This window comes from Aegilops tauschii, unplaced genomic scaffold, assembly GCF_002575655.3.
Source record: "Aegilops tauschii subsp. strangulata cultivar AL8/78 unplaced genomic scaffold, Aet v6.0 ptg000179l_subseq_2504346:2865697_obj, whole genome shotgun sequence".
In the NCBI taxonomy this organism is placed as follows: Eukaryota; Viridiplantae; Streptophyta; class Magnoliopsida; order Poales; family Poaceae; genus Aegilops; species Aegilops tauschii.
This window is the reverse complement of record NW_027332499.1, coordinates 128,229-152,744: the sequence shown is the minus strand read 5'-3', so window position 1 is coordinate 152,744 and position 24,516 is coordinate 128,229.

The following is a 24,516-nucleotide window of genomic DNA, read 5'->3' as shown; positions in this document are numbered from 1 at the left end:
TCAATATGTGGGAGTTCGACCCGGCTAAGCACCAGACGCTGCGAGAGCTTTTCGACACGACGCACCAAGACATCTGGAAGGTGTTGTTCAAGTCTGCCAAGGTACCTCCTCCCCTTACCGAGGATCACGGACTCCGCGCAAAGCGCCCTGCCAATCCGGTAAGCTCCTTATATGTCATAAGATGTTCCTTTCCCCAGTATAATCATGTGAGGGATCTGAGCCTCCACGCCATTTAACAGGACTGGGTCGCGACAGCGGAGCAGATCGATTGTCCGGCCCCACCGCCCGAAGATCCAGCAAGGGCTCTCCTGACGGAGATGCTGGTTCCGGCGCCCTATGAGGCACCGGAGAAGAAGGCCAAGAAGAAGGCCGCGGGGACCAGGAAAGGTCTCTGGCGCAAGGTTGTATCAGACTCATCGTCCGATAACACTGAGGCGCCCTCCTCCCATGAAAACGAGGACGAGGAAGAGGAAAGTTCTCCCCCCTAGCTAGGGCAAACAAGAAAAGGAAGGCCGCCCCATCTGGGGAGGCCGAAGGGAACAAGAAGGGAAGGACCCTTCTGTTGGGGATCGTAGCAGATATCAAAAAATTTCTACGCATCACCAAGATCCAACTATGGAGTTTACTAGAAACGAGAAGGAAGGAGTGCATCTACATACCCTTGTAGATCGCGAGCGGAAGCGTTCAAGTGAACGGGGTTGATGGAGTCGTACTCGTCGTGATCCAAATCACCGATGACCGAGCGCCGAACGGACGACACCTCCACGTTCAACACACGTACGGAGCAGCGACGTCTCCTCCTTCTTGATCCAGCAAGGGGGAAGGAGAGGTTGATGGAGATCCAGCAGCACGACGGCGTGGTGGTGGAAGTAGCGGGGATCCCGGCAGGGCTTCGCCAAGCGCAAGCGGGAGGGAGAGGTGTCACGGGAGGGAGAGGGAGGCGCCAGTGGCTAGGGTACTGCTGCCCTCCCTCCCCCCACTATATATAGGCCCCCTGGGGGGAGGGCGCCAGCCCTGGGATCCCATCTACATGGGGGGGCGGCGCCAAGGGGGGAAACTTGCCCCCCAAGCCAGGTGGGGCGCCCCCCACCCCCAGGGTTTCCAACCCTAGGCGCAGGGGGGGCCCTTGGGGGGTGCACCAGCCCACCAGGGGCTGGTTCCCCTCCCACTTCAGCCCATGGGGCCCTCCGGGATAGGTGGCCCCACCCGGTGGACCCCCGGGACCCTTCCGGTGGTCCCGGTACAATACCGGTAACCCCCGAAACTTTCCCGGTGGCCGAAACTGGACATCCTATATATAATTCTTCACCTCCGGACCATTCCGGAACTCCTCGTGACATCCGGGATCTCATCCGGGACTCCGAACAACTTTTGGGTTTCCGCATACTAGTATCTCTACAACCCTAGCGTCACCGAACCTTAAGTGTGTAGACCCTACGGGTTCGGGAGACATGCAGACATGACCGAGACGACTCTCCGGTCAATAACCAACAGCGGGATCTGGATACCCATGTTGGCTCCCACATGTTCCTTGATGATCTCATCGGATGAACCACGATGTCGCGGATTCAATCAATCCTGTATACAATTCCCTTTGTCAATCGGTACGTTACTTGCCCGAGATTCGATCGTCGGTATCCCAATACCTTGTTAAATCTCGTTACCGGCAAGTCACTTCACTCGTACCATAATGCATGATCCCGTGACCAACCACTTGGCCACTTTGAGCTCATTATGATGATGCATTACCGAGTGGGCCCAGAGATACCTCTCCGTCATACGGAGTGACAAATCCTAGTCTCGATCCCGCCACAAGGCCGCCATGTACTCCGCTTCACATGTAGATCCCGCCACGACGCTTTGCTTGCAACTGCACCAGCTTACTACCCCTCCATTCAAAATATACACGTATCCGGTTTGTGACTTCGAGTCATCCAGATCTGTGTCGAAGCTAGCGTCGACGTAACCCTTTACGACAAGCTCTTCATCACCTCCATATACGAGAAACATATCCTTAGTCATCCAGATCTGTGTCGAAGCTAGCGTCGACGTTTCAGGTACTTTGGTACCTTCCTACCAAACTTACGGCAAGGTTTACATCAGGTCTGGTACACAGCATGGCATACATAATAGACCCTATGGCCGAGGCATAGGGGATGACACTCATCTTTTCTCTATCTTCTGCCGTGGTCGGGCATTGAGCCGTGCTCAAATGCACACCTTGCAATTCAGGCAAGAACCCCTTCTTGGACTGATCCATATTGAACTTCTTCAATATCTTGTCAAGGTACGTACTCTGTGAAAGACCAATGAGGCGTCTTGATCTATCTCTATACATCTTGATGCCTAATATATAAGCAGCTTCTCCAAGGTCCTTCATTGAAAAACACTTATTCAAATAGGCCTTTATACTTTCCAAGAATTCTATATCATTTCCCATCAATAGTGTGTCATCCACATATAATATGAGAAATGCTACAGAGCTCCCACTCACTTTCTTGTAAACACAGGCTTCTCCATAAGTCTGTGTAAACCCAAACGCTTTGATCATCTCATCAAATCGAATGTTCCAACTCCGAGATGGTTGCACCAGCCCATAGATGGAGCGCTGGAGCTTGCATACCGTGTTAGCATTCTTAGGATCGACAAAACCTTCCGGCTGCATCATATACAATTCTTCCTTAAGAAAGTCGTTAAGGAATGCTGTTTTGACGTCCATTTGCCATATCTCATAATCATAGAATGCGGCAATTGCTAACATGATTCGGACGGACTTCAGCTTCGCTGCGGGTGAGAAAGTCTCATCGTAGTCAACCCCTTGAACTTGTCGATAACCCTTAGTGACAAGTCGAGCCTTATAGATGGTTACATTACCATCCGCGTCTGTCTTCTTCTTAAAGATCCATTTATTTTCTATGGCTCACCGATCATCGGGCAAGTCAGTCAAAGTCCATACTTCGTTTTCATACATGGATCCTATCTCGGATTTCATGGCTTCTAGCCATTTGTCAGAATCTGGGCCCGCCATTGCTTCTTCATAGTTCGAAGGTTCACCGTTGTCTAACAACATGATTTCCAGGACAGGCTTGCCGTACCACTCTAGTGCGGAACGTGTCCTTGTGGACCTACGAAGTTCAACAGTAACTTGATCCGAAGCTTCATGATCATCATCATTAACTTCCTCCCCAGTCGGTTTAGGCACCACAGGAACATCTTCCCGCGCTGCGCTACTTTCCGGTTCGGAAGGGGTGACTATCACCTCATCAAGTTCCACTTTCCTCCCACTCAATTCTTTCGAGAGAAACTCTTTCTCCAGAAAGGACCCATTCTTGGCAACAAAGATCTTGCCTTCGGATCTGAGGTAGAAGGTATACCCAATGGTTTCCTTAGGGTATCCTATGAAGACGCATTTTTCCGACTTGGGTTCGAGCTTTTCAGGTTGAAGTTTCTTGACATAAGCATCGCATCCCCAAACTTTTAGAAACGACAGCTTAGGTTTCTTTCCAAACCATAATTCATACGGTGTCGTCTCAACGGATTTCGACGGAGCCCTATTTAAAGTGAATGCGGCAGTCTCTAAAGCATAGCCCCAAAATGAGAGCGGTAGATCGGTAAGAGACATCATAGATCGCACCATATCCAATAGAGTGCGATTACGACGTTCGGACACACCATTTCGCTGAGGTGTTCCAGGCGGCGTGAGTTGTGAAACGATTCCACATTTCCTTAAGTGCGTACCAAATTCGTGACTTAAATATTCTCCCCCACGATCTGATCGTAAGAACTTTATTTTCCCGTCACGTTGATTCTCAACCTCACTCTGAAATTCCTTGAACTTTTCAAAGGTTTCAGACTTGTGTTTCATCAGGTTGACATACCCATATCTACTCAAGTCATCAGTGAGAGTGAGAACATAACGATATCCTCCGCAAGCCTCAACACTCATTGGACCGCACACATCGGTATGTATGATTTCCAATAAGTTGGTTGCTCGCTCCATTGTTCCGGAGAACGGAGTCTTGGTCATTTTGCCCATGAGGCATGGTTCGCATGTGTAATGATTCATAATCGAGAGACTCTAAAAGTCCATCAGCATGGAGCTTCTTCATGCGCTTGACACCAATGTGACCAAGGCGGCAGTGCCACAAGTATGTGGGACTATCGTTATCAACTTTACATCTGTTGGTATTCACACTATGAATATGTGTAACATCATGTTCGAGATTCATTAAGAATAAACCATTGACCAGCGGGGCATGACCATAAAACATATCTCTCATATAAATAGAACAACCATTATTCTCGGATTTAAATGAGTAGCCATCTCGAATTAAACGAGATCCTGATACAATGTTCATGCTCAAAGCTGGCACTAAATAACAATTATTGAGGTTTAAAACTAATCCCGTAGGTAAATGTAGAGGCAGCGTGCCGACGGCGATCACATCGACCTTGGAACCATTCCTGACGCGCATCGTCACCTCGTCCTTCGCCAGTCTCCGCTTATTCCGTAGCTCCTGTTTTGAGTTACAAATATGAGCAACCGCACCGGTATCAAATACCCAGGAGCTACTACGAGTACTGGTAAGGTACACATCAATTACATGTATATCACATATACCTTTGGTGTTGCCGGGCTTCTTGTCCGCTAAGTATTTGGGGCAGTTCCGCTTCCAGTGACCACTTCCCTTGCAATAAAAGCACTCAGTCTCAGGCTTGGGTCCATTCTTTGACTTCTTCCCGGCAACTGGCTTATCGGGCGCGGCAACTCCCTTGCCGTCTTTCTTGAAGTTTTTCTTACCCTTGCCTTTCTTGAACTTAGTGGTTTTATTCACCATCAACAATTGATGTTCCTTTTTGATCTCCACCTCCGCTGATTTCAGCATTGAATATACCTCAGGAATGGTCTTTTCCATCCCCTGCATATTGAAGTTCATCACAAAGCTCTTGTAGCTCGGTGGAAGCAACTGAAGGATTCTGTCAATGACCGCGTCATCCGGGAGATTAACTCCCAGCTGAGACAAGCGGTTGTGCAACCCAGACATTTTGAGTATGTGCTCACTGACAGAACTATTTTCCTCCATTTTACAACTGAAGAACTTGTCGGAGACTTCATATCTCTCGACCCGGGCATGAGCTTGGAAAACCATGTTCAGCTCTTCGAACATCTCATATGCTCCGTGTTTCTCAAAACGCTTTTGGAGCCCCGGTTCTATGCTGTAAAGCATGCCGCACTGAACGAGGGAGTAATCATCAGCACGTGATTGCCAAGAGTTCATAACATCTTGGTTCTCTGGGATGGGTGCTTCACCTAGCGGTGCTTCTAAGACATAATCTTTCTTGGCAGCTATGAGGATGATCCTCAGATTCCGGACCCAGTCCATATAGTTGCTGCCATCATCTTTCAGCTTGGTTTTCTCTAGGAACGCGTTGAAGTTGAGGGCAACATGGGCCATTTGATCTACAAGAGATATTGTAAAGATTTTAGACTAAGTTCATGATAATTAAGTTCATCTAATCAAATTATTCAATGAACTCCCACTCAGATAGACATCCCTCCAGTCATCTAAGTGAAACATGATCCGAGTTAACTAGGCCGTGTCCGATCATCACGTGAGACGGACTAGTCAAGATCGTGAACATCTTCATGTTGATCGTATCTTCTATACGACTCATGCTAGACCTTTCGGTCTTCCGTGTTCCGAGGCCATGTCTTTACATGCTAGGCTCGTCAAGTCAACCTAAGTGTATTGCGTGTGTTCCGAGGCCATGTATGTACATGCTAGCCTCGTCAACACCCGTTGTATGCGAACGTTAGAATCTATCACACCCGATCATCACGTGGTGCTTCGAAACAGCGAACCTTTGCAACGGTGAACAGTTAGGGGGAACACTTTCTTGAAATTATTATAAGGGATCATCTTACTTACTACCGTCGTTCTAAGCAAATAATATGTAAAACATGATAAACATCACATGCAATCAAATAGTGACATGATATGGCCAGTATCATATTGCTCCTTTGATCTCCATCTTCGGGGCTCCATGATCATCTTCATCACCGGCATGACACCATGATCTCCATCATCGTGTCTTCATGAAGTTGTCATGCCAACGATTACTTCTACTTCTATGGCTAACGTGTTTAGCAATAAAGTAAAGTAATTTACATGGCGTTATTCAATGACACGCAGGTCATACAAAAAATAAAGACAACTCCTATGGCTCCTGCCGGTTGTCATACTCATCGACATGCAAGTCGTGATTCCTATTACAAGAACATGATCAATCTCATACATCACATATATCTCATTCATCACATCCTTTTGGCCATATCACATCACAAGACACATGCTGCAAAAACAAGTTAGACGTCCTCTAATTGTTGTTGCAAGTTTCTTACGTGGCTTCTATAGGTTTCTAGCAAGAACGTTTCTTACCTACGTAAAACCACAACATGATATGCCAATTTCTATTTACCCTTCATAAGGACCCTTTTGAACGAATCCGTTCCGACTAAAGTGGGAGAGACAGACACCCGCTAGCCACCTTATGCAACTAGTGCATGTCAGTCGGTGGAACCTGTCTCACGTAAGCATACGTGTAAGGTCGGTCCGGGCCGCTTCATCCCACAATACCGCCGAAACAAGATAAGACTAGTAGTGGCAAGAAAAATTGACAACATCTACGCCCACAACTGCTTTGTGTTCTACTCGTGCATAGAAACTACGCATAGGCCTGGCTCATGATGCCACTGTTGGGGATCGTAGCAGAAATCAAAAAATTTCTACGCATCACCAAGATCCAACTATGGAGTTTACTAGCAACGAGAAGGAAGGAGTGCATCTACATACCCTTGTAGATCGCGAGCGGAAGCGTTCAAGTGAACGGGGTTGATGGAGTCGTACTCGTCGTGATCCAAATCACCGATGACCGAGCGCCGAACGGACGGCACCTCCGCGTTCAACACACGTACGGAGCAGCGACGTCTCCTCCTTCTTGATCCAGCAAGGGGGAAGGCGAGATTGATGGAGATCCAGCAGCACGACGGTGTGGTGGTGGAAGTAGCGGGGATCCCGGCAGGGCTTCGCCAAGCGCAAGCGGGAGGGAGAGGTGTCACGGGAGGGAGAGGGAGGCGCCAGGGGCTAGGGTACTGCTGCCCTCTCTCCCCCCACTATATATAGGCCCCCTGGGGGGGCGCCGGCCCTGGGATCCCATCTACATGGGGGGGCGGCCAAAGGGGGAAACTTGCCCCCCAAGCCAGGTGGGGCGCCCCCACCCCCAGGGTTTCCAACCCTAGGCGCAGGGGGAGGCCCATGGGGGGCGCACCAGCCCACCAGGGGCTGGTTCCCCTCCCACTTCAGCCCATGGGGCCCTCCGGGATAGGTGGCCCCACCTGGTGGACCCCCGGGACCCTTCCGGTGGTCCCGGTACAATACCGATAACCCCCGAAACTTTCCCGATGGCCGAAACTGGACTTCCTATATATAATTCTTCACCTCCGGACCATTCCGGAACTCCTCGTGACGTCCGGGATCTCATCCGGGACTCCGAAAAAATTTCGGGTTTTCGCATACTAGTATCTCTACAACCCTAGCGTCACCGAACCTTAAGTGTGTAGACCCTACGGTTTCGGGAGACATGCAGACATGACCGAGACGACTCTCCGGTCAATAACCAACAACGGGATCTGGATACCCATGTTGGCTCCCACATGTTCCTCGATGATCTCATCGGATGAACCATGATGTCGAGGATTCAACCAATCCCGTATACAATTCCCTTTGTCAATCGGTACGTTACTTGCCCGAGATTCGATCGTCGGTATCCCAATACCTTGTTCAATCTCGTTACCGGAAAGTCACTTTACTCGTACCGTAATGCATGATCCCGTGACCAACCACTTGGCCACTTTGAGCTCATTATGATGATGCATTACCGAGTGGGCCCAGAGATACCTCTCCGTCATACGGAGTGACAAATCCCAGTCTCGATTCGTGCCAACCCAACAGACACTTTCGGAGATACCCGTAGTGCACCTTTATAGCCACCCAGTTACGTTGTGACGTTTGGCACACCCAAAGCACTCCTACGGTATCCGGGAGTTGCACAATCTCATGGTCTAAGGAAATGATACTTGACAATTGGAAAAGCTCTAGCAAACGAACTACACAATCTTTGTGCTATGCTTAGGATTGGGTCTAGTCCATCACATCATTCTCCTAATGATGTGATCCCGTTATCAATGACATCCAATGTCCATAGTCAGGAAAGCATGACTATCTGTTGATCAACGAGCTAGTCAACTAGAGGCTCACTAGGGACATGTTGTGGTCTATGTATTCACACATGTATTACGATTTCCGGATAACACAATTATAGCATGAACAATAGACAATTATCATGAACAAGGAAATATAATAATAACCATTTTATTATTGCCTCCAGGGCATATTTCCAACAGTCTCCCACTTGCACTAGAGTCAATAATCTAGTAACATTGTGATGAATCGAACACCCATAGAGTTCTGGTGTTGATCATGTCTTGCTCTAGGGAGAGGTTTAGTCAACGGATCTGCTACATTCAGGTCCGTATGTACTTTACAAATGTCTATGTCTCCATTTTGAACACTTCCACGAATGGAGTTGAAGCGACGCTTGATATGCCTGGTCTTCCTGTGAAACCTGGGCTCCTTGGCAAGGGCAATAGCTCCAGTGTTGTCACAGAAGAATGTCATCGGGCCCGACGCATTGGGAATCGCCCCTAGGTCGGTAATGAACTCCTTCATCCAGATTGCTTCTTGCGCTGCCTCTGAGGCCGCCATGTACTCCGCTTCACATGTAGATCCCCCCACGACGCTTTGCTTGCAACTACACCAACTTACTACCCCTCCATTCAAAATATACACATATCCGGTTTGTGACTTCGAGTCATCCAGATCTGTGTCGAAGCTAGCGTCGACGTAACCCTTTACGACGAGCTCTTCATCACCTCCATATACGAGAAACATATCCTTAGTCCTTTTCTGGTACTTCAGGATATTCTTGACCGTTGTCCAGTGTTCCATGCCGGGATTACTTTGGTACCTTCCTACCCAACTTACGGCAAGGTTTACATCAGGTCTGGTACACAGCATGGAATACATAATAGACCCTATAGCCGAGGCATAGGGGATGACACTCATCTTTTCTCTATCTTCAACCGTGGTCGGGCATTGAGCCGTGCTCAAATGCACACCTTGCAATTCAGGCAAGAACCCCTTCTTGTACTGATCCATATTGAACTTCTTCAATATCTTGTCAAGGTACGTACTCTGTGAAAGACCAATGAGGCGTCTTGATCTATCTCTATAGATCTTGATGCCTAATATATAAGAAGCTTCTCCAAGGTCATTCATTGAAAAACACTTATTCAAATAGGCCTTTATACTTTCCAAGAATTCTATATCATTTCCCATCAATAGTATGTCATCCACATATAATATGAGAAATGCTACAGAGCTCCCACTCACTTTCTTGTAAACACAGGCTTCTCCATAAGTCTGTGTAAACCCAAACGCTTTGATCATCTCATCAAATCGAATGTTCCAACTCCGAGATGCTTGCACCATCTCATCAAAGAAGGTGATTGTTAGATCATAGGATCGTCATGAATTTTGGTAGGGGCCACGACCGAAGTGGCGGCCCTGAAGAAGGCGCTGTCCGAGGCCGAAGACAAAGCGGCCAAGGAGCGCACCGAGTGCGAGAAGCAAGATGCCCGAGTCGGCGAGGTTCAATAAGAGCTCCAGGATTTTGCCAAAAAATACGAGTCCTTGGAGCGTGACTACAAGACGCAAGGGTCCGAGCTTGCGAAGGCCCTCGAGAACGCACAAAATGCCAAGGCTGAAGCCCAAAAGGCCCTCCAGGAGATTCAGGCGCTCAAGAAGATAGTAGTGGGTAAGGTATTCATTATGCAAAGCAAGCATGTGAAGGAAACTTTCCTTCTACTTACCCGAATTCGTAGCTCTCCAGGAGCGTTCGCAGATCTGCCCCGCAGCGTATCTGATGCTGCAGAGTTCTACCGGGCCGAGGAAGGGAGCTCGATGAAGAAGTTGTTCTGGTCTCAGTATACTGGGACCGAACATCCGATGCCCTTGAGCGACCAGTTGAAGCAACTGGTCGAGCTTCACAAGGCGGCCGAACTGGCCATGAGGGGTCTCATAGTCCGGATGTGGCCTGGCAAGCCCCTACCTGGCAGCTACTTCGGCCTGGTAAAGCGGCTTGTGAATGCCCGCCCACGGTTTGAAGTCATAAAGCGGTCCGTATGCATTGAAGGTGCGCGCAGGGCTTTTGCCCGGGCGAAAGTGCACTGGGCGAAGATGGACGCCGAAAAGCTGGTGAAGGAGGGGCCGCCGGAGGGCAAGCAGCATCGCCACCCCGAAAAGTATTATGACAGTGTCCTGAAGGGTGCTCGCCTTGTGGCAGAGGAATGTGCTAAGGATGTAATATTTGAATGAATGTACTCTTGTGATCCTGTAATATGAAACGAGTTCATGTGCGCTATGTAACGCTTGTTAATTTAAAATATTACCTTCTGTGCGGCCGTTTATAAAATCTAAGAGTTGGCCAGTCGTCGGCTTCTGCCCCCATGTAACTAGTACTGAGGTGTTCGGGATAAACCTGATCACTCTTTATCCCATTTTTGGGTCCTTCGAAGGAGGTGTCAGCACAACGAACCAGGCAACCGGACTATAAAGCTTTATCACTCTCACTTAGCCATAGAAGTCTACAATTTTAAATTTTGGCGAAGCCCCTAGTAGTCGGAAGGCCGAACTTGGGGCGCTATGTACGCCTAAATCGGACAAGGCCGACTCCTCTCCCGAAGCGGAAAAAATCTTTAAGGATTTGAGACCTCTCGAACAGCGACCAACTCTCGCCGCATCATGACAGTCAGTTTTCGGCTTTCTCTACTGAGGTGCTCGTCTGGGAGAACCGGGACACAATCGCAGTAGTTCTCCCAGCGCTACCTTAGCTGATATAGCAGAACATAAGGTACCAAAACATGGGAGCCGGGCAAACCCAACTATTGACCCAAGACATGATTCGGAGCTGATGCATATAATGCTAAAACTTCGGGGTGCCGCACTGTCGAAATTGTTCGGACTTTTCATGCCGTGTTATGGGGTACACTGAAGCCCCTGGCGCACTAGACGTATCAGAATGTACGGGTGCAATTTGTCGTAAATAAGCAGACAGGGAAAAAAGATGAAGGAATGCAATAATGAGCTAATGTTGTACATTGTTATTTAAATGATACGTCAAAGGGTATGCATACAGGTAGTGCAATAAGTAAAAAATAGGACTATTTGACATGTCCTATCCAAGGGCAAGCTGCGTGTGGGTATGCAAAACAGGTATAGCGATCGTTATCAGAGACCACCTGGGGATTCCCTTGTACGTCAAAGCTTCTTGCTTCCTTGGTGTTTCCTTCCCGTGACGGGTCTGATAATCAGACGATCGGAGAGGTCCTTCAGAGAATAGGGGCCTGAAAGGAAGAAAATGTTAAAGGTATAAGGGTCCTGAAGCGGTTGAGCCGCATTGTGGGCCGTGCCGTAGCCGTGCCTCCGCCTATGCCCATGGTATCTTGAGTGCGTAATTATGTACGCGTGGCGCAAATTTCGCCGCTTGACTGGGAGTAGGTCGGAGGCCGAATTGCTAGGCGAGCTCTGAACGTGCCTGGTGATCCTGTTGCGGGGTACTCCGGACTCGCTTGAAGGTGTCCGGGGGCTTTTTCGCCGAATTGGCGGTTTGCCTCAGAAGGCTGCTTTGCACTTCTGCTGCAAGGGCAGCGGTGTGCTCCTCCGTACAGAGCGAGCGTTCTGTGTTTCCATTAACTGTTATAACCCCGCGAGAGGTCCTGGCATTTTGAGCTTGAGGTATGGGGTTTAGACTGCCAATGGGGTTTATTATACTATCCAGGACTCCCTCAACCTCCTCGATCCTTGATCACTTCATCCACACAAAACTCAACAGAAAGCTCGGTAAGATCCGTTAGTATAATAAAGCAAATCACTACTCCAAGTACTGTTGCAAACCAATTCATATTTTTTTTGCATTTTAGCTACTATAATATAACTTTTCCATGGCTTAATCCACTGATAGAAATCGATAGTTTCATCAAAACAAGCAAACAATGCATCAAAACAGAATCTGTCTTAAACAGGACAGTCTGTAGTAATCTGAACATTCAATATACTTCTGGTACTCCAAATATTCTGAAACAATTAGGAAAAATAAAAAAATTTGTATAGAAATACAGTGCAAAAAGTTTCAGAACCGTTTGACATTCCAGTAAAAAATGTAAAATCGCGCACTACAGCCAAAGTTTCTGTTTTGCACCGCACAAGCCAACAAGCAATGTAAACATCCTAAAGGCAAATCTTGGCACATTATTTTTATGATACAATGGATTTGTACAAGGGGATAATTATTTTTGTTGAAAATTTTCTGTAATCAAGAGTCACAAAGTTTCCATGGGCATGAACAAAGTTCAAGGCTAGCTCCCACTTTAACAATGCTCGTCTTTCTCACTTTCGCTTTTCTTTTTGAAAATGTTTTACGTTCCCCTCTTTATTTTTTTGTTTTTAAACTTTATAAAAGCACACAACAGAAATAAATGACTCTCTAAAACTTCCGGGTTGTCTCCCTGGCAGCGCTTTCTTTAAAGCCATTAAGCTAGGGATATAGTGCTCAAGTAATGGATCCACCCGGATCCCAAGGTATATCAAAGCCAATTTTGATTAACAATGATTTGCGATTTATTAGTGAGCACAAAATAACATCTATCATGCAACAACGAAGTCTAACTCTCTTCCTATGCATCGGCATGTCATAAAAGAACAATTCATGCACAAATAGTAAAGGCCAATGCATAGTATAAACAACTTCTTGCAAGTTTATCATATTGGAAACATGGAGAGGCGGAGATGTAGTTCCTCTCTCATAATAATTGCAAGTACGAGCAGCAAGCACATGCATATTATATCTATCAAAATCATCATGTGTAGTAGTAAAATGCAACCCATCAATATAATCCTTAATAAGGGCAAACTTCTCCGATATAGTGTAGTAGGGAGAATTCAAAAAGATAATAGGACTATCATGCGTGGGTGTAATAGAAACAATTTCATGTTTAACATAAGGAACTATAGCAAGTTCATCTCCATAAGCATAATTCATATTGGCATCTTGGCCACAAGCATAGCAAGCATCATCAAAAAGGGATATTTCAAAAGAATCAACGGGATCACAACAATCTTCATAGCATTCATCATTCGGTAAATTTGAATGGAAATTAAACAATGTATGGGATAAAGAGTTACTCTCATTAGATGGTGGGAACGGGTGATCAATCTGCTCTTCCTCCTTTTGTTCTTCGCTCTCCTCCTCATCTTTTTCATCCAATGAGCTCACAATGTCATTAATTTCTTCTTCCATAGACTCCTGCAAAATATTAGTCTCTTCTTGGACAGCGGAGGAGTCCTCAATATATGGTTTAATATAAGGATTAGAAGCATAATTATCATAGCAATATTTAAGTATGGCCAAATTTTCAGATTTGTAGAGAGTAGTATCACACTCTTCAATAGAAGAAGCAATTTCACAAGTACCTCTAAAAGCAACAAATTCTTCAATTTGTTGAACATCATAGTAATTATAAACACCCTTAGTATACGAAGACACGATTACATTATCACTAAACTCACATTGGTAAGGAAGGTGTTTCTTAGGGTCTTTAGAACAACAAGTACAATCATATATTTCACATAAATTCCAAGCATAGCACTGCAAACGATGAATTTGATCCAGTAAAAGTTTCCCTTTTTCAGATATGCGGTGTCGCACATAACAAGCATGCTCATCTAAAGATTTTCCCTCAACTAAGCTAGTTGGGGTTTCAGCCCGAGCACATAGGGATCAAAGATGATCCAAGTAAAAAAGCTTCAGGAGTGTGATAGATTTTGAGTGGTTCTTCAACCATTGGTTCAGTAGGTACCACTAATTTTTTTGGTATTTTGCGTTTCCTACCCATAACTAAAGATAGAAAACAACAGCACAAAATAAAAACTACTTAGTGATAAGGCAAACAAGCACACACGAGAATATTCAACCCGCGCTATAACTCCCCGGCAACTGCGCCAGAAAAAGGTCTTGATAACCCACAAGTATAGGGGATCAATTTTAGCCTCTTTCGATAAGTAAGAGTGTCGAACCCAACAAGGAGATAAAGGTAGAACAAATGTTCCCTCAAGTTCTATCGACCACCAATACAACTCTACGCATGCTTAACGTTCACTTTACCTATAAACCGTATGAAACTAGAAGTACTTTGTAGGTGTTGTTGGATAGGTTTGCATGATAATAAAGAGCACGTACATAAATTCTAGGGGCTGTTTACATAAAGAAGCAATAAAGTTAGTATAGCGAGTGTGGAAAAGTGGTGGTAGGATTTGCGAAATTGTCCCTAAGCAACTGACTACTTTACTAGACCGATAGGAAGTTTTATGTGGGAGAGGCCACTGCTAGCATGTCATCCCTGACTTGGAATTCTATGCACTTATGGTTGGAACTATTAGCAAGCATCCGCAACTACTAACGTTCATTAAGGTAAAACCCAACCATAGCATTAAGATATATTGGCCCACCTTCAATCCCGTATGCATCAATTTCTATGCTAGGTTGAAGGTTCTGTCACTCTTGCCCTCCAATACATAGTCCTATCAACATACAACTAACCCTATGGTGTGATCCACGCGCGCACTCATATGATGGGCACCAAAGGACAGCAACATAACCACAAGAAAATTAAACCAATCATAGCAATTCACCAATTACCGATAGGACAACGAAAATCTACTCAGACATCATATGATGGCAACACATCGTTGAATAATAATAGGAAGCATAAAGAACCATGTTCAAGTAGAGGGTACAGTGGGTTGCGGGAGAGTGGACCGCTGTAGGTAGATGGGGGAAGGTGATGAAGATGTTGGTGAAGATGACGGAGGTGTTGGTGTAGATCTTTGTCGCAATGATGGCCCCGGCAGCGTTCCGGCGCCACCGGGAGAGAGGGGGAGAGGGCCCCCCTTCTTCTTCCTCCTCCTTGACCTTCACCCTAGATGGGGGAAGGGTTTCCCCTCTGGTCCTTGGCTTCCATGGCGGTGAAGGGGCGAGAGCCCCTCCGAGATTGGAGATTGGATCTGTCCCTCTCTCTCTCTCTCTCTCTCTCTCTCTCTCTCTCTCTCTCTCCGTGTTTCTGCGTTCCAGATTCTGGCCTTTCACTGTTTCTTATATTCCCGGAGATCCGTAACTCCTATTGGGCTGAAATATTAACACGATTTGTATCCGGATATTGGCTTTCTTGTGGCGAAAGAAGGGCACCAACTGCCTTACGGGGTGGCCACGAGGGTTAGGGGCGCGCCCACCCCCTGGGGCATGCCCCCCTGCCTCGTGGCCCCCTCGGGCATCGTCTCTCGTTGAGTCTTCTTCCCAAAAATCACATATATTCCAAAAAAATCTCCGTAAGTTTTTATCCCGTTTGGACTCCATTTGATATGGATTTTTTGTGAAACAAAAAACATGCAACAAACAGGAACTGGCACTGGGCACTGGATCAATATGTTAGTCCCAAAAATAGTATAAAAAGTTGCCAAAAGTATATGAAAGTTGTATAATATTGGCATGGATCAATAAAAAATTATAGATACGACGGAGACGTATCAGTCCACCACGCAAGCTGACTCCGAATCCAAGTCCGTCGCGTCTACCGACTCCTCCTCCAAGTCCGCCGCATCGGTCGACTCCAGCCCACCCCGAGACGGCGCCCATTGCGTGTCTGCAATATCGATCTCTGCAGCGTGAGCCGACTCCAAAGCGGAAGAGAGCACCAAGGAAGAGAGCCGATCCTCCTGACAAAAAGAAGTTGGATTACAAGATGACTAAAGAGGAAACCAATGCCTAAGTGGATGCCGAAGTTAAGGCCCATTCTGCACTGAAACTGCCCCCGCCGCCGAAGGAGAAATACCTAAAAAAGTCATACAACACTTTGTGGATCTTGCTAAATCGGCTATGGAGAAAAGGTGATCAGACCATGAACGCTCAATTAGGGAAGTCATATCATGCACAAAAAGATGAGTCAAGCCTTACAGGTAGTAGTAAAAGCGGGAAAATTGTTCCCCAGCTGGGAGAACAGGCAGTGCAATCGACCCCCCCCCCCGCTCAAGGTGAGTACTGATTTGGCGGTAACGATGACGCTGTTAGACAAATGGCTAGAGAAGCTGGTATCACTGTTGAACAACTCCTAGGCACCGAGGCCCTTCCCACGGAACCGGAGGATCTATGGAAATATGTCCCCGGGAACCCTCTGGTCAAGCCTGAGGAGGTCCCGCTTTTACCAACGCAAATGCACAAATTGCATGACTGGTACCTGAGAGAAGTAAAGGTTGGGCGAGAGAGCCTGAAAGTGCGTTATATCGACTAGAGGGGGGTGAATAGGCGATTTTTATGAATTCTTCACTGAGGAATTTGCGGGTGAGGAAATTCCTTAGCGAAGAACTACTAGCAGCGGAATAAGTAGTCAGAAGTAAACATAAAAAAACACAAGCATGGTCATCATGATGAATTGAAGACAAGCAAAGAGTACAAAAAGCGTAAACACAGGATGAAGACAAACAGACTGAAGAAATTGAACTGAGGAAATTGAGAAAGTCTTCAGTCAAATTCTTCAAACAGATATGAACAAGCACACAACAACTGTAATGAGGAAATGAAGGGTTGAGGAAATAAAACCAGTAAGCTTGATGAAGACAATGATTTGGTAGATCAGTTCCAATTGTTGTCCCAGTTGTACATCTGGTTGGAGCGGCTAGGTATTTAAACCTGAGGACACACAGTCCCGGACACACAGTCCTCACCGTATTCTCCTTGAGCTAAGGTCACACCGACCTTGCCCAAACACTCGTGGTAAGTCTTCAGGTGACTTCCAAACCTTCACAAACTCAGTCACTCGGCGATCCACAATTCCTCTTGGATGCTCTAGACCATGACGCCTAACCGTCTGGAAGAAGCACAGTCTTCAAAGGTAACAAGTGTCGGATCAACGCAATACCAATCTCTTTAGTGATGCTCAATCACTTTGGGTTTGTAGGTGTTTGCGTTTGGGTTTTCCTCACTCGATGATTTTCACTCAAAGTCCTCGGAGGATGGGATGCTCTCAAATGACAAGTGTCAGTTTCTCTCGGAGCAGCCAACCAGCTAGTGGTTGTAGGGGGTGGCTATTTATAGCCTAGGGAGCAACCCGACATGATAAGACATAAATGCCCTTCAATAATATGACCGTTAGGTGGGTAGATATTTTGGGACAGCTGGTGCGTAGCACAGCAACGGTCAGAAATTTGAGTATCAAATTCCTCAGGGCTATCATATTCCTCACTGTGCAGGCAATCCGCACTGACGAATTCCTAACTCCTCAGTCAGAACAAATTCCTCAGAGACCAGAAGAACTTCGTCTCTGTCACTGAAGAACATGACTGAACTATATGAGATTTCCAATGGCTTCACTCGAAGGGATTGATAGGTGTAGGATTTTGAGTTGAGCATCACATGGAAATATTTCCTTAGTATTTCCTCGACCCCCTTTAATAGTACGGTGTTTCCTATGACTCAAGAAAGAGAAAATGAAACTATGAAAACAAAAGTCTTCACGCTTCATTTTCCTCAAATGAATACCAAGTCTTCAAGGTAACACCAATTTCTTCACTTTCAAAGTCTTTAGAAAGTCTTACGAAATCCAAAGTCTTCATTCGAAGAACTTCATTTTTAGGGGTCGACTTTCTCTGTAAATATCAAACTTCTCATAGACTTATAGACCTGTGTACATTCATAAACACATTAGTCCCTTAACATATAAGTCTTGAATACACCAAAATCACTAAGGGGCACTAGATGCACTTACAATCTCCCCCTTTTTGGTGATTGATGACAATATAGGTTAAGTTTTCGACGGGGATAAACATATGAAGTGTAACTACTGAGATTGAGGAATCTGATTGCAAAATATAGAAGAACTCCCCCTGAAGATGTGCATAGTGAGGAATTTGCTTTTGAAGCAATGCACACTTGAAGAGTAGAATCATGGAGATCTCCCCCTATATCTTGTAATTCATACACGCATTTGACATATAATATGAAGAATTTGAAATGCATGATGAAATATGGTGACTGATGTAATTTAGCATGCGTGCGTAAACATTAATGAGGAATAAGCATGCAGAATAAAACAACAAAAGTATCAGGTCACCATAGAGTTTAAATTTGCAACTCGCTCCAGCAAAGTCATCAGAAGAACGAGATTTGTAACTTAGCAAAAAAAGCCCATATAAGATAGACCCGCTTGAAGACTAACTCAAATTTCTCCCCCTTTGTCATCGAATGACCAAAAGGATCGAAACTGAGGACTAACGCCCCTGAAGAAACTGAAGTTGATGAAGGAGCGCCAGCGTTGTTGGGGTTAATTGTTGATGTAGGGCCTGCCACAGTGTCGTCCAACTCTTCATGCTCGTCGGTGTCGCCCGATGAAGAATAGGAGCTGGCCACCAAGGAAGGAACCTTGACCTCCTTGTATTTCTTCGGTGGAGGAGCAGACCAGTCAAAATCTTCCTTGAGACCCATGTTCTTCAGATCTTCAGCGCTATAAATGTGAGACAGAACAGCACAGGTACGGTTGAAGGTTTCATGAAGGTACTAATGGTTTTTCTTCACTGCATTGTGGGTAGCAGTCATGTTGTGAAGAATTGAACTAAACTGACGCTGGACCCATTTGTGATTACGATCAACCTTCTGGTGAAGACTGAGGAGAAGCTCATGATCAGTCATCACCCTGGGTGCCGTGCCTTGAGGATTTTGCTTGGGTGCGTTGGCGGCAGAGTCATGAGTGGCAGAGTCATCATCGGTGGAATAAGATGCAACTTTGCGAAATTGACCATCCAATGGACGAATGCCTTCATCAACAACAGCAGTAGCCTTGCCCTTGTCGTTGGCTGAGGAAAATGTCCGTTTGAGCACTTCAATCGGGGGCAAGTAGCTGCATGGTTCAGTGTATCAGCTTTGTAGTTGAGTGAAGACCTTGTTCTGACGAATCTCATAATCCACGGAGCATAAGGCTTCAACTCAAATGGTGACATTGCGACGTTGGCCAGAGTCCTCATGAAGAAATGATGGAAGTTGACGGGAACGCCATGCATGATATTGAAAAGCAGATTCTTCATGATGCCAACGACATCTTCTTCATTCGAGTCGTGGCCCTTGATAGGACTTAATGTCTTCGTCAGAATGCAATAGACAGTCTGAGGCACATATAACAATTCCTTCACGAGGAATTTGGTTCTGGGGCCTTACTTGGCTTCAATGGCTTCATCAGCACTTGCATATAATGATCTGTAAGTTCAGGCTCTTGGTACATGCAACGAGCAGCTTCAAGGGGAGGACTGAGAGGCAAAGCACAAAGCAATTCAGTAGCTGGTACTTTGTAGTGTGTGTTTTCGGTCATCCAGTCCAGCACCCATGAATTGACATCTTCAGAGTCTCCGGTGATGTGCAACGTGGCATAGAATTGAAGAATGAGTTCTTCATTCCAATCACAGATGTCAGTGCAGAAATTTAACAGTCCAGCATCATGAAGAACACTGAGGAATGGCACGAAGCACGGCAGAGATTCCATATCCACGTGAGGAATGTGCTCATGATCGAAGACTTTGTCTTTGTTGAACAGCACTGAGGAATAAAAATTTGCTTGGCTGGCAGTCCAGAAATGCCTCTTCCTAATGCGAGCAGAGTCATAGGGGTTGTAATCAGTGAAGAATACGTGCTCGCCGAAGAAATCATCAGTTTTCAATTTTTGCTTCCTTGAGAATGGATCCTTTGGCTTGGGTTGAGGAGTGTCAGTCAGTTGCATCACAACCTCTGGAATCGCAATCTCAGGTTCTTCAGGCTGAGGTATTTCTGGTTCCTCTTCAGTGGCAGTCTGTGTCTTCAAAGATTCAGCAACAACAGTTTCTTCAGCACTAGTGGCTGGAATTTCTTCATGAACAGATGCAGTGGGTTGATTTTCTTCAGAGCCCATTTGAAAAGTTTGTGCAGGGGATTGAGGGATTTGTTGCAATGGCGTGAACATAGGGGAGTTGGGATGCTGACTATCCCAAAAATCATCATTCATCAATGGAGTAGTACTCCCAATGTCCACGTCAGAATTTTGTTCATCCAATTCCTCAACGCCGGCCTCTTCAGCAGTGAACTGAGGCATGGGCGAGGAGACAATTGGAGTTGAAGGGATTGCATCCGCTTCAATTTTTTAATCCATCTGCTCTGAGGAAGCAGCAGAGGGAATATGTTCATCAGATCCGCTGGGGATCACATATTCTTCATCGAAAAGGACGATTTCCTTTGATGGCATGCTGGAAACAGGAACAACATCAATTGGATTTGCAAATGAGCTTGTCAATTTCTCATCTTCTTCGGTGCTGAAGAAGCTGATGATTTCCTTTTCTTCACTGCTGCACGCTCTGTAGCCTTGGTCTTCTTCACATCTGATGCAGATGGAAGGATCGGAGTTCGAGTACGCGGGGGAGGAGCAGAGGAATTCGGTTGAATTTCTTCAGGCACAACTGATGCAGTTGCCCTGACTTCTTCATTTTCTTCAGGCGCACCACTAGTGGATGCCTTGGCAATTTCTTCTATGGATGGAATGCTGTCATCTGCCCTGGAACTAACATTTTCTTTAGCAGCCTGATTGTCATCAGCGGTGCTGGCATTTTCTTCAGTAGGCTGAGTAGATGCTTCAGCCTGAGGATTTTCTTGTTGCGTTGGGGCTTCAACATTGGAGGTGAATTTATCAGTCAATTTCACAAATCTGACTTTGGCTCCAAGCCAGTCAACACGGTATACGTCAAATTCATCACTGAGTTTCTTGATCTCGGATTGAATAGTGACAAGTTATTCAGTTGTCATAGAGACAACGTTTTTCTTCAGGAAGTGCTCCTTCCTGTATTGTGCTTTCTTGAGATGCCTGGCCTTCTCATATTTCCATTTTTCTTCTTGGATGAAGGCAGTCAGCATATGACTTTGGCCAGGAGTCAGCTCGAAATCAGACATCGGAGTGTTGGGGTCCTTGTGCCAGAGATCAATGTAATCGAGGATCAACTTGGGATCCAAAAGAAGAGGCACATTCATGCCTTTGGCTCTAGCGGCCTTGACCTGCCTATCTCTGATGATTTCTGCAAGTTCATCATCATCAGCTTCGTCTTCATCAGACGGCACTTGGAAGGCGACCTGCTTCTTGTGAGGACTTGGGCGAGAACCCCGTCCAACAGTGGCCTTTGTCTTCAGCAGAGAGGGTCCCGTTGAAGAATTTGGGGCAGCTGAGGAACTAGTAGAAGCTCCTGAGGCAATAGAGATGCCTGTCGTCCTTTGGCACGTGGCGAGATGCACAGGTGCAGAGGATTTGGTCGGAGGAGCCGAAGACTTAGCGGAGGAGCTGAGGACTTTGGAGGAGCAGGAGCAGTTTGAGGATTTTGCTGTGAGGGCTTTGAGGAATCCGGCCGTGAGGGCATTGCTGAGGAACTTGGCCATGGCCTTCTTCAGCTTGCTAGCAGAGGCCCCAGCAGTGGCAGCAGCAGCAGAGTCCTTGTTGAATTTCCTCACTGCATCTTTTGCCTGTTTGGCCAACTTGGCCTAGCGCTTGGCCCATTCTTCAGGATAGTCCTCACCGCACTTGAGGCTGGTGGGATCAGCTACTTGGCCAGGTGCCAATGGAGGTCTTGAGCATGGAGGGGTAACAGCTAATTTCTTCATGTACTTTGGAGTAACATATGTGTACTCCCTCCACTCTCTTGCCCTCAGGGATTTCAAAAGCAGTGTTGACCTCAGGCCGCTTTCCTCCTTTCTGTGGTTTCTTTCCATCAGCCATTTTCTTCAGATGAGGAATTTGAACGATGGAATTTTCTGAAGATGTATGCAACTTTTCTTCGAGGAGCTGCAAATGAGTTAAGTTGATGAGAACCTAGTGATTCAGCAGCGGACATGAGTACCTGTGAACAGAGTATAGTTGCGAGGAATTTGGAGAGGTCATATGCGTTCTCAGAAGGTTTTGTAAAAAGAACAAGTTTGATGAATTTGACTAGATGAGTCTTGAAGAATTTCACTAAGCGTTCTTTGTCTTAGTTTCTAGAGTTGTTTAGATCAGAAATCCACACAATTGAGGAATCTTGAAGAAAAATATAACTTAGAGAAATGAATCAAGAACCAGTGACATGTGAGGTGTTTTAGTGTGTGAGAAACTGAAGAATAAACACCTTTGAAGATTTTGTAGAAAACATTTGAATCAAAGAGGGAACTAAAAGTAACTTTTAATTACCCTGGACGAAGAACACGACGAACTAGGAAGTGGAGATGTGAAGTTCGTTAGTGTAGATATTCCACGCCATAACTCGACAGAGGAAGACAGCTACGGCGGCGGCAAAGTGAAGAAATCCGCGCGAGTACGACGGCGATGAGGTCGAGGCAGTGAAGCTCTTCCTCACCGGCGACGATGAAGTAGCGGCGGCGCTAGGGTTTGAGATGCTCGAGCTTGAGTTAGGTCGAGCGGAGTAAAGGAGAAGTGTGGAAGGGAAGGGGTATTTATAGCCACAGTGAAAAACTGTTCGCCCGAAGAAATTGGACGAACGTGCCCCTGACCCTTCTCATTCGCTTGACATGTGTCACCCACCTACCGAAAAGTGGAGATCGTGTGAGATCATGGGTGAATAGATAAGTGTTTTCGTGGGATGCGAAACGGTTTGAGCGGCAAAGCCGACAATTTGGATAAGATAAGTTAAAGTTTCGTTCGCAAATTCTTCAGCTGACAAGGAAACAGTGTAGATTTTGAACGAGTTTCAAATAGAACGCCCATGAAGAATTTGTGAATAGATTGGGTTGAGTTTAGCATAGAGGGGGAAGGGTCCGATCACATTCACTTAGCAAAACAACCAACTTGAAGAAAATAGCAATAAGTGAACGCTGTAGAGGACATAAACTCATATATATATATAGCCAATGAAGAAAAACGACGGAAAAGGTGAAGACAATGCAAAGTTGAAGAAAATGACCAACTGAGGAATTTCAAAAACTGAGGAAAAACTCAAATTGAAGATTTGCAACTTTGGTGGTGGCGTGACCCACCGTATAAGAATGATGATTTCAGACACCGCGTACAATTGTCGTAGGGTTCTGAGAATCAAATTCTTGTTAATTTCTTCACAGATAGAGTGTTATTCTTCATTGATTGAAGGAAATTTTTTCTTCATGTGTTGCACATCTAAGTCGTCAATTTTGCATAAGTGTTAGGATGAGTGTCCTTTTCAAAGAACATTCGAAGACTCTAAGATATTTAGCTCACACCGCAACTTGCTAAATCTCTTCTCATCCAAGGGCTTTGTGAAGATATCGGCTAGCTATTCTTCAGTCTTCACATGCTCAATAGAAATGTCGCCCTTCAACACATGATCATGAAGAAAATGATGACGAATCTGAATGTACTTTGTCTTCGAGTGCTGAACTGGGTTGTGAGCAATCTTGATGGCACTCTCATTTTCATAGTAGAGAGGCACATTCTTCACGTTGACGCCGTAGTCCTTGAGAGTTTGCTTCATCCATAGTAATTGAGCACAGCAATAACCAGCAGCAATGTACTCAGCTTCAGCAGTAGACAGTGATACGCAGTTCTGTTTCTTAAAGGACCAACAGACCAAAGATCGTCCGAGGAAATGACATGTACCAGATGTTGACTTGCGGTCCACACGATCACCAGCATAGTCAGAGTCTGAATATCCAATGAGATCAAAAGCCAAGCCCTTGGGGTACCATAATCCAAGTGTTGGTGTGTGAGCTAGATATCGAAGAATATGTTTCACAGCCTTATGGTGTGATTCATTTGGTGTAGCTTGAAATCGGGCACACATGCAAACACTAAGCATTATATCTGGCCTAGATGCACATAAGTACAATAAAGAACCAATCATGGAGCGGTATACCTTATGATCGAAGTCAATACCATTTTCATCAGTGCATAGATGGCCATTGATGGGCATTGGAATTTTGACACCTTTACAATCTTGCATGCAAAATTTCCTCAGTACATCCTTGAGGTATTTCTCCTGAGATATGAATATGCCATTGCGCTGTTGACGAATTTGAATACCTAAGAAGAATTTCAACTCTCCCATCATAGACATTTGATATTCTTCACTCATCATATAGGCAAATTCATCACTATGACGTTGGTCAGTACAGCCAAAGATAATATCATCAACATATATTTGGCACACAAACAGTTCACCATCTTAAGATTTAGTGAAAAGAGTAGGGTCGAGTGAACCGGGTTTGAAGCCTTTCTTCATGAGAAATTCCTTCAAAGTATCATACCATGCCCGTGGGGCCTGCTTGAGG